Here is an 11,479-nt window from a genome sequence, read left to right on the forward strand (position 1 = left end):
TGACACCAATCTCTTCTCTTCTGACACGTCCACTTCCCCTCTGACACCAATCTCTGCCCTTCTTACACCAATCTCTGCTTTACTGACACCATCTACTGCCCCTCTGACACCAATCTCTGCTCTACTGACACCGTCCGCTGCTTTGCTGATACACACACTTGTGTTTGTGCTCTGGGGGGGGCACTCCCTAATGCCAAATACGCACACACCAATGACCACAAGGATGAGGATATTTTCAGCCGGGTGGCTTTAAAGTGGTTGTAAACCTCAGACATGAAATATAAACAAAGCACATCCCTCTATAGTGTGTACTTGTTTCAGTCCAGAGCACTAAGTGTCATTTCTGTCTTCTGCTTCCTTCCTCTGCTATCTGCCACTTTTGACAAGTTTTCCTGACACCAAGAAAATAAAAAGGTGACAGGGGAGGGAGCTCCAGCACACAGCCTGTGATTGACAGCCTCAGCTTTGTTCCTGTGTGCTGTTTGAAGTGGGGGTGTGTGTCCCTTCCCTCCAATCAGCTCTCCTCACTGAGCTCTGCAGTGTGTGATCTCAGCTCTCCACCCACCTTTTTTTTCTGACAGCTCAGACAAGCTGTAAATTCAGCACTTTGAATGGCTGTAGCGAAGAGAAGACTGCAGATAAACAGGTACAACTTATGCAAGAGGATTTGTTTAATCTCTGTGTATCACCTGAGACCAGTCACCTCACTGGATATATGGAGGCCCTACAACCACTTTGATTCTCATATCTCATTGGACTGAACTGAAAATAACTGTCACTGTAAAATAGTTATTCAAAAATAGTTATTCTTATCCTGAGTGTGTTAGCTTTGCATATTGACCCTGGAGTATGGAAGCAAGCATGCAAACATGACGGCCAGGAAGCCAGCATTTTCAAAATGAGACAATTGCAGACTGGCTCCTTTCACACAGCTAACACGCCAGGATAAGGTCACTTCTTTTCCAAAAGTGACAGTTATTTTCAGCCTAATCCAATGAAATGAGATTTGAGAATTACATTACATGGCTAAATTTAGGGAGCCTATCCTATCCAACTTCGGTAGACTTAGAAATTGTTCCTTGCAGTGGGGCTGCGCCGCCAGATGGACGGTCCATCGCTGGAATGTTGGGGGAGCGCCATCTATAAACATTACATTTCCTGAAGTTGGGCTTTAAAGTTATGTGAATTAAGCTTTAAAGGCTCCATTCACATGTCTAAAACACCACAATAAGGATATGTATTTTTTTTTTTTTTTTTAAAGTGACTGTTGTTTTCATCCTAGGCCAATGAGCTTTGAGAATTACAATCACATGGCTAAATTAGAAAGCAGATCCTTGCATTAAAGTTTCATGAATCAAGCCTCAAATGCTTTATTTACATGTGTAATAAAACAGAATAACAATACTTTCTTAAAAAAAAAAAAAAAAAGTGACTCTTATTTTTAGCCCAGCCCAATGAGCTTTGAGAATTACAATCACATGAGGTTTGTAAATTAAGCTTCAAAGGCTCCATTCACAAGCCTCAGCTCCAGCTAAAGGTTACTTATTTAGAAACAAAAGTGACTGTTATTTTCAGAATTACAATCACATGGCTAAATTAGAGAGCATATCCCTGTATTAAAGCTTTCTGAATGAAGCCTTAAAGGCTCCATTTACATGTCCAAAACACCAAAATAAGGATACTTAAAAAAAAAAAAGTAACTGTTATTTTCAGTCTAGGTCAATGATCTTTGAGAATTACAATCACATGGCTAAATTAGAAAGCATATCCTTGCGTTAAAGTTTTGTGACTTAAGCCTCAAATGCTTCATTCACATGTCTAAAAAAAACAGAAAAGGGATACTTATTTAAAAATAAAATGACTGGTATTTTTAGGGTAGGCCAATGAGATTTGAGAATTTACAATCACATGGTTAAATTAGAATGCATACACTTGTGTTCAAGCTTCAAAGGCTCCATTCCCAAGACTAAACACCAGGATAGGGATATTTTTTGAGGGAAAAAAAAAGTAACTGTTCTTTTCAGTCTCGTCCAATGAGCTTTGAGAATTACAATCACATGGCTAAATTAGAAAGCATATCCTTGTGTTGATGCTTTGTGAATTAAGCCTCAAAGGCTCCATTCACACATCTAAAACACCAGCATAAGAATACTTCTACTTATTATTATTTTTTTTACTGACGATTATTTTTAGTCTAGTCCAATGAGCTTTGAGAATTTAAATCACATGGCTAAATTAGAAAGCATATCCTTGTATTGATGCTTTGTAATTTAAGCCTCAAAGGCTCCATTCACACGTCTAAACACCAGAATAAGGACACCTATTTGAAAAAAAAAGTGACTGTTATTTTCAGCCTAGGCCAATAGGCTTTGATAATTACAATCACATGGCTAAAATAGAAAGCATATCCTTGCATTAAAGCTTTGTGAATTAGGCCTCAAAGGCTCCATTCACAAGGCTAAACACCAGCATAAGGACACTTATACTTTTTATTTTTATTTTTGAAATGATAGTTATTTTCAGCCTAGTCCAATGAGCTTTGAGAATTACAATCACATGGCTAAATTAGAAAGCAGATCCGTGTGTCAAAGCTTTGTGAATTAAGGCTCAAAGGCTCCATTCACATGTCTTAAACACCATAAAAAGGACACTTATTTAAAAAAAATGACTGTTATTTTCAGTCCAGGCCAATGAGCATTGATTATTACAATCACAAGGCTAAAATAGAAAGCATATCCTTGTGTTGACGCTTTGTGAATTAAGCTTCAAAGGCTCCATTCACACATCTAAAACACCAGAATAAGGATACTTATACTTATTATTATTATTATTATTTTTTTAAATGACGGCTATTTTTAGCCTAGTCCAGTGAGATTTGGAGATGACAGTCACATGGCTGCAAATACACATACTTATCGCTGTGGAAATCATAGCTTTGTGTCTAGTAAAGGTTTTCTTTAACTCTCACTACAGGCTTATATAAGGCAAGTGACTCGGAATGTACTGAAGGCAGAGACAGCCAGTCCCCTGGTATTTTCAGATATGGGTCAGCAGTGGGAACCTCCATATTTTCCAATAGGAAGTCTAGTGGAAGGGCCAGTAGGGGGCACTGTCACCATAACCAGAAATAGATGAGGTAAGTAGTTATCCGATGCTACAAACATATTATTATTTATTTATTTATTTAAAGGCGAGCAAGCGAAGCTGCAGCGCCAGCGATGGCCAGCTGAGGGCGCCAGCCACCCCAGGGAGCAGATTTGCAAATCCGATGCGGGATTGAGCTGAGACAGCATCCTCCAAATGAGGAGCACCTCTGAAGCTGTAAGGTCAGTCCTATTAATGGATTAACATGAAAGCAATCACAGACTGTTAACCCTTCTGCTGCGGCGGGGGCTTTCTGCCTACAGCTGTCGTGGAAGGGGATTACGCTTCTTGCACCCGGCTGCAGCCTCTTACAAGGGGCTTATGGGCTGACTTCAGCCCCCTCACCCCCTCCCTTTCAGCAAACGCCAAACCGGGCGAATACGTCCTGAATCTGTTCGCTTGCATTACATGACGCAGAATAGATTCTAGTCTCCGCTTGATTAAATTCATGTCGAAATTGCTGAGTAATAAGCAGTGGAAAATCACTGGTTTGGGCACACTCACCCCACCCCCCCCCCCACCCCCATCCAAATATAATGGGATCTCAGGGATTGCTTGTTGTAGTAGAAAAATGCAGGAAGTTGGCGGGGGGGGGGGGGGAGTTGGGGCACCGGGGCTCCGGCTGTTTTACAAGAGACTGCTAGAGACTGCCACCATATTAAACAGATTTCTGAAATGTAACAAGAGACTGCTAGAGACTGTGACCATATAACAACAGATTTCTGCAATGTTACAAAAGACTGCTAGAGCCTGCCACCATATTACAGCAGGCTTCTGTAATGTTACAAAAGACTGCTACAGACTGCCACCATATTACAACAGATTTGTGCAATGTTACAAGAGCCTGCTAGAGACTGCCACCATATTACAACAGGCTTCTGTAATGTTATAAGAGACTGCTAGCGACTACCACCATTTTACAACATACTTCTGTAATGTTACTAGAGACTGCCACCATATTAAACAGATTTCTGAAATGTAACAAGAGACTGCTAGAGACTGCCACCATATTACAACAAATTTCTGAAATGTAACAAGAGACTGCTGGGACTGCCACCATATTACAACATACTTCTTTAATGTTACAGGAGACTGCTAGAGACTGCCACCATATTAAACAGATTTCTGTAATGTTACAAGAGACTGCTAGAGACTGCCACCATATTGCAACACATTTCTGCAATGTTACAGGAGACTGCTAGAGACTGCCACCATATTAAACAGATTTCTGTAATGTTACAAGAGACTGCTACAGACTGCTACCATATTACAACAGATTTGTGCAATATTACAAGAGACTGCTAGAGACTGCCACCATTATTTTATATTATAATCTTTTATTATAAGCACCAATCATGGCTTGGAGGGGTTTATTATAACTCTGTGACCCTAACCAGACAGTGACAGATTTGGCGCCATCATGCTGCCGCTCCTGATTGGTTGGTTGATTTGTGTCTGAGAGTTTGTTTAGTAAGGTCAGGTTTCTTTTAATCGTAGAACATGGAGGCAGCCATTGCTTAAAGTGGCTGGTTTACTTTGTAGGAGGGGCTTAAGGAGGCGGAGCTTACCTGCCCCTATAGGGATTCCTATATAAAGTTTGTCCTGCTGAGTTAAAATGTACAGTGTTGTGCACGCCCTCCCCGCCTCCCTTTGTGACCCGCCTCCCCTTGTGACCCGCCTCTGGTTACTGGCAATGGGTCAGTATAACAGCCAAGCAACTAGCATTTTCAGCAATGGCTTCAGTGTCCCGCTCCCTCTGTGCAGTTCAGAGGTGGGGTTTACTCCATGCTGCCCCCTATAGGCAAGGACTGTTATTGAAAAGTTAATGAGGCTGGTCATCCAATACCTATTTAATTTATGGGCGGAGTCTGCTGAGTCCTGAAATCTCAGGTAGCCATTAACACCTCTCGCCTGACCCCAGATGATGGGGCAAGTTCTGATTGGAGGATTCAGCCACGAGAAAACCTCGTAGGGTTGGTTCACACCGGATGCTATTCCTAATGCATGGCGACCGGAAAAATAATGAATGCAGCGCGGTGCGTCACGTTTGCTGATACTTTTTTTTTTCTGCGTGGCGAAAACATGGATTTCACTGCAAAACAAACAAGAAAGTATAACAAAGAAACGAAACGCGTCGATGCAACGCCTGCGGAGCGAATGAGCCCTCAATGATTGCAAGCATATGTAAAAGGACACTTCATTCTTGGAGTGAGACTCCGCTTCCACCGTCATCCATGTGTGAGGGTGACTCACTCCCCCTGCTGCAGTGTATATATGAGGCAGCACACAGCTGGGGTTTATGCCATGCTGCCCCCTATAGGAGTCTATGTATTGTGCTGAGAGCGTGCACAACCCCGCGCCCGTAGCACCAGGATCCCAGGCACACATTGACAGCGCCTCCGAATCATAACCCACCACCTGGCAGCATTCATACAATCTCTTGTAACAAGGCCACATTCTCTAGAAGTCTCTGTAACATGGCATGTTGTAATATGGTGGCAGTCTCTAGCAGTCTCTTGTAACATTCCAGAAGCCTGTAGTAATATGGTGACAGTCTCTAGCATTCTCTTGTAACATCACAAAAGTATGTTGTAATATGGTGGCATTCTATAGCAGTCTCTTGTAAAATTACAGAAGTATGTTGTATTATGGTGGCAGTCCCTAGCAGTCTCTTGTAACATTACAGAAGTATGTTGTAATATGGTGGCAGTCTCTAGCAGTCTCCTGTAAAATGGCAGAAGCCTGTAGTAATATGGTGGCAGTCTATAGCAGTCTCTTGTAACATTACAGAAGCCTGTTGTAATATGGTGGCAGTCTCTAGCAGTCTCTTGTAACATTACAAAATTATGTTGTAATATGGTGGCAGTCTCTAGCATTCTCTTGTAACAGTACAGAAGCCTGTTGTAATATGGTGACAGTCTCTAGCATTCTCTTGTAACATTACAGAAGTATGTTGTAATACGGTGGCAGTCTCTAGCAGTCTCAGTCTTGTAACATGGCAGAAGCCTGTAGTAATATGGTGACAGTCTCTAGCATTCTCTTGTAACATCACAAAAGTATGGTGTAATATGGTGGCAGTCTCTAGCAGTCTCTTGTAACAGTACAGAAGCCTGTTGTAATATGGTGGCAGTCTCTAGCAGTCTCTTGTAACATTTCAGAAATCTGTTTTAATATGGTGGAAGTCCCTAGCAGTCTCTTGTAACATGGCAGAAGTCTGTTGTAATATGGTGGCAGTCTCTAGCAGTCTCAGTCTTGTAACATGACAGAAGCCTGTAGTAATATGGTGACAGTCTCTAGCATTCTCTTGTAACATCACAAAAGTATGGTGTAATATGGTGGCAGTCTCTAGCAGTCTCTTGTAACAGTACAGAAGCCTGTTGTAATATGGTGACAGTCTCTAGCAGTCTCTGGTGACATGGCAGAAGCCTGTTGTAATATGGTGACAGTCTCTAGCAGTCTCTTGTGACATGGCAGAAGCGTGTTGCAGCAGACACAGATCTGGGCCCTCTGGGGCAGTGGAAGTAATCTCATGCCTGGGATTTTTGGGCCCCGGAATATTCTTTTTCCGGTAAATCCTTTCAGATGGTAAGAAGAGAACAGTGTCGGGGGTCAGTGTACAGATGAAGTATGGATGTTCATTTTCTGTATACATTTTTTATAAATCATCCACAGCTTTGATCTGGGCTCATGTCAGGCGTTGGCGAATGTCGGCGCCGGCGGCTGGGTTGCAGGTTTGGCGCAGGGGCCGCTGCTGTAGCTGTGTGTTGGGTGGGGGGAGGGGCTGGCACTGGGGGAATGAGGTAATCACAGTCTATACTGCAGCATTCTTTTGCAATGTAAGCAGGAGCAGCGATGTATGTCACCCCCCCTCCCCCCCCCCTGAATCCTGTCTCTGCAACGCATTCCACCTCCCTAACGCTGCGCTGATGATCTGCGGCATATCCATCCCCTGCCCCTCTCCCCTCCGCAGCTATGGCCTGACGTATAGATCTCTATAAACTAGAAGGGATATTACATCCACCACAAGCTTTTACATTGCGCCTTGGCAATCGGGAAAGCGCTCGCCTGTGTATTGATCTTATTGGGAGATCGATCTTTGCCAATGGATTTTTCCAGAAGGCGGCTATTGTAGGATGAGGCTGGGGGGGGGGCGTGCGATTCGCTTTGACGATCGTACATGTCATGGCCGTTCTACATAAGTGCATCGCCGTAACCAATTGTTTTCTCGGGTTTGCTGCAATCTTATGTTAGGGGGCGACTCCTTTCAATTATTGTCTAATCTAAAAGAATAAAAAAAAATTGTTGATGGTTTGGGATCTTCTCTGTAACCTGAAAACAATCCGGTCATTTATTCTCCTCTCCTTTACCCCGCTCCCGAAACCTCGTGCAGTGTGGGTACTGACGTCGGCACAATTCCTGAATGTGTGTATTGGTCTGGGGTCAATTTCTTTTTTACTTTTACTTTTTTTTTTTTCTTTCTTTTTTAACATTGATCCATCATTAAATAGTTATTGCCTATTTTTTTTGCACTATAATAAGACTTCAAGAGAATTGCAGGATATCTAAAAAGACAGCAAACGGCTTTTGTATTGCAAACGCTTATTTTCTACCTTTTTTTTTTTACTATAATAAATAAATATATATATTTATACATATGGCTTTTGTATTACAATATTTAATAAATTACAAAGGATTTGCAGAGAACTGTGGAATAGCTAAAAAGACAGCAAAAGGGTTTTTTGTACTGTTTTTTTTTTTCTTTACACGGCTTTTGTATTGCAAACGCTTATTTCCTACTTTTTTTTTTACTATAATAAATAAATATATATATTTATACATATGGCTTTTGTATTACAATGTTTAATAAATTACAAAGGATTTGTAGAGAACTGTGGAATAGCTAAAAAGACAGCAAATTGGTTTTTTGTACTGTTTTTTTTTTCTCTTTACACAACTTTTGTAATGCAAATGGTTACTTCCTACCTTTTTTTTTACTATAATAAATAAATAAATATTTATACATATGGCTTTTGTATTACAATATTTAAAAAATTACAAAGGACTAGCAAAGAACTGTGGAATAGCTAAAAAGACAGTGACTGTTTATTTGCCACCGTTTTTTAGTTTAGTTTATATATATATATATATATATATATATATATATATATATATATATATATATATATATATATATACAGCTTTTGTATTGCAACAAATACACATGTGAGAAAGGATTCAGAGAATTGCAGGATAACTAAAAAGACTGCAAATGGGTATTTTCTACTGTTTTTTTTTGTTATGTTTTTTCTTTGCACGGCTTTCGTATTGCAATATTTAAAACATGACGAAGGACTCAGAGAGAACCGTGGGATAGCTAAAAAGGCAGCAATTGGTTATTTTTTTTTTTTACCTTTGTTTTATGTTAGGTATACAGCTTTTGTATTACAATATTTAATACATGAAATAGGACTCACAGAATTGCGGGAAAGCTAAAAAAAAAGACTGAAAATTGTTATTTTCTACATTTTTTTATGTGTATGACTTTTGTACTTCATTGTTTAATACACAAGTAAAGACTCAGAGAGATTTACAGAATAACTAAAAAGACAGCAAAAGGGTATTTTCTACAATTTTTTTTTCTTTACACAACTTTTGTATTGCAATATTTAAAACATGACAAAGGACTTTTTACCTATATGACTTTTTTATTACGATGTTGAATACATAAAAAGACTCCCAGTGAATTGCAAAATAACTAAAAGGACAGCAAAAGGGTATTTTCTACTGTTTTTTTTTTTTTCTTTACACGGCTTTTGTATTGCAATATCTAAAACATGACAAAGGACTCAGAGAGAACAGTGGGATAGCTAAAAAGACAGCAATTGGTTATTTTTTTTACCTTTTGTCTTTTAGTTATGTATACAGCTTTTGTATTACAATATTTAATACATGAAAAAGGGCTCACAGAAGTGCGGGTAAGCTAAAAAGACTGAAAATAGTTATTTTCCACTTTTTTACCTATTTTTTTTATTACAATGTTGAATACATAAGAAAAGACTCCCAGTGAATTATAGGATAGCTAAAAAAAAAAACAGCAAATGGGTATTTTCTACTGTTTCTTATTTACTTTTGTTTTGCTGCTTTTGGTTAGCTTTTGTATTGCAATATCTAAAATATGAAAAAGGACTCAGAGAGAACTGTGGGATAGCTAAAAAGAGAGCAATAGGTAATTTTTTACCTTTGTTTTATGTTATGTATACAGCTTTTGTATTACAATATTTAATAAAAAGGACCCACAGAAAAATGGCAAGACACCAAATGATTATTTTCTGCTATTTCTGTTTTACTTTATTTACACGCCTTTTGTATTGCAATTTCTAAAACATGAAAAAGGACTCGGAAAGAACTGTGGGATAGCTAAAAAGACATTTTTTTTTCACTTAACATGTATGGCTTTTGTATTACAATACAGTAAAACCTTGGTTTGAGAGTAACTTGGTTTAAGAGCGCTTTGCAAGACAAGCAAAATTTTCAAATAAATTTTGACTTGATATACAAGCGATGTCTTGATATACAAGTAGCCTCAAGTCACAGCTCAGTATAAAAGAGAAGAGGGGCGCCTCTAAGTGTAGCAATATGGTTAAATTTAATGAAGGTACAACATTTAGCAATTCACATGGTTGATGATTGGAACAGGCACATCTAAGGATGCCGGCATCAGTGGTAAAGCTGTCCACATAGATCATCCTCCGCACCATCATCTACGTCATCCCTTCCATGCTGCCCCTTGCTTTCAGATCGCTTTACTGCAGGCTGGTCTTCCCTGTCAGGATTACAGACTGGCAGCCGGCGGTGCAGAAGATAGTCTATGTGGACAGCTTTACCCTGGATGCCTGCATACTTAGATGTGCCTGTTTTATTCATCAACCATGTGAGTTGCTAAATGTTGTACCTTCATTAAATGGGAACCATATTGCTACCCTGTAGCTCCTGCTGGATTTTGCTTCCAATCCCCTTGTGGAAGCAGCTATTTGTGGATGGACATTGTATGGTTACACAACCTATCGCAATGCTATAATCTTTTTATATGGACTATAAATTGAAGGATTTATGAATAAATGGTTGTGGAACGAATCATCGGAGTTTCCATTATTTCTTATGGGGAAATTCGCTTTGATATAAGAGTGCTTTGGATTACAAGCATGTTTCCGGAACGAATTATGCTCGCAATCCAAGGTTTTACTGTATTTCATACATGAAAAAGGACTCACAGAATTGCTAAAAAAAGCTAAAAAAGACTGAAAATGGTTATTTTCTACTTTTTTTATGTGTATGACTTTTGTATTACGTTGTTTAATACACAAGAAAGGACTCTGAGAGAATTGCAAGATAACTAAAAAGACTGCAAATGGGTATTTTCTACTTTATTTTGTTTTTCTTTACACAGCTTTTGTATTGCAATATCTAAAACATGACAAAGGACTTAGACGGAAATGTGGGATAGCTAAAAAGACAGCAATTGGTTATTTTTTACCTTTGTTTTATGTTATGTATACAGCTTTTTTATTACAATATTTAATTCAAAGGACTCACAGAAAAATGCCAAGACACCAAATGATTATTTTCTGCTATTTCTGTTTTACTTTATTGACATGCCTTTTGTATTGCAATTTCTAAAACATGAGAAAGGACTCAGAAAGAACTGTGGGATAGCTAAAAAGACAACAATTGGTTATTTTCCATCTTTTTTTTTTTTTTTACTTACCTAACATGTGCGGCTTTTGTATTACAATATTTAATACATGAAAAAGGACTCACAGAATTGCGGGAAAGCTAAAAAGACAGCAAAAGGTTATTTTCTACTTTTTAACTTACATGACTTTTTATTACAATGTTTAAGATATGACAAAAGACTCCAGGTGAATTGCAGGATAGCTAAAAAAAAACAGCAAATGTGTTGTTTCTACTGTTTCCTTTTTACTTTTGTTTTGCAGCTTTTGGTTAGCTTATGTATTGCAATATCTAAACCATGACAAAGGACTCAGAGAGGACTGTGGGATAGCTAAAAAGACAGCAATTGCTTAATTTCCATTTTTTATGCATATAGCTTTTAGTTATTGTTAGTTAAAATATATATATATATATATATATATACAGTGGGGATCGAAAGTTTTGGCACCCCAGGTAAAATATTGTATTAATGTGCATAAAGAAGCCAAGGAAAGATGGAAACATCTCCAAAAGGCATCAAATTACAGATTAGACATTCTTATAATATGTCAACAAAAGTTAGATTTTATTTCCATCATTTACACTTTCAAAATTACAGAAAACA

Source organism: Pelophylax lessonae, assembly GCF_965119305.1.
Source record: "Pelophylax lessonae genome assembly, chromosome: 11".
In the NCBI taxonomy this organism is placed as follows: Eukaryota; Metazoa; Chordata; class Amphibia; order Anura; family Ranidae; genus Pelophylax; species Pelophylax lessonae.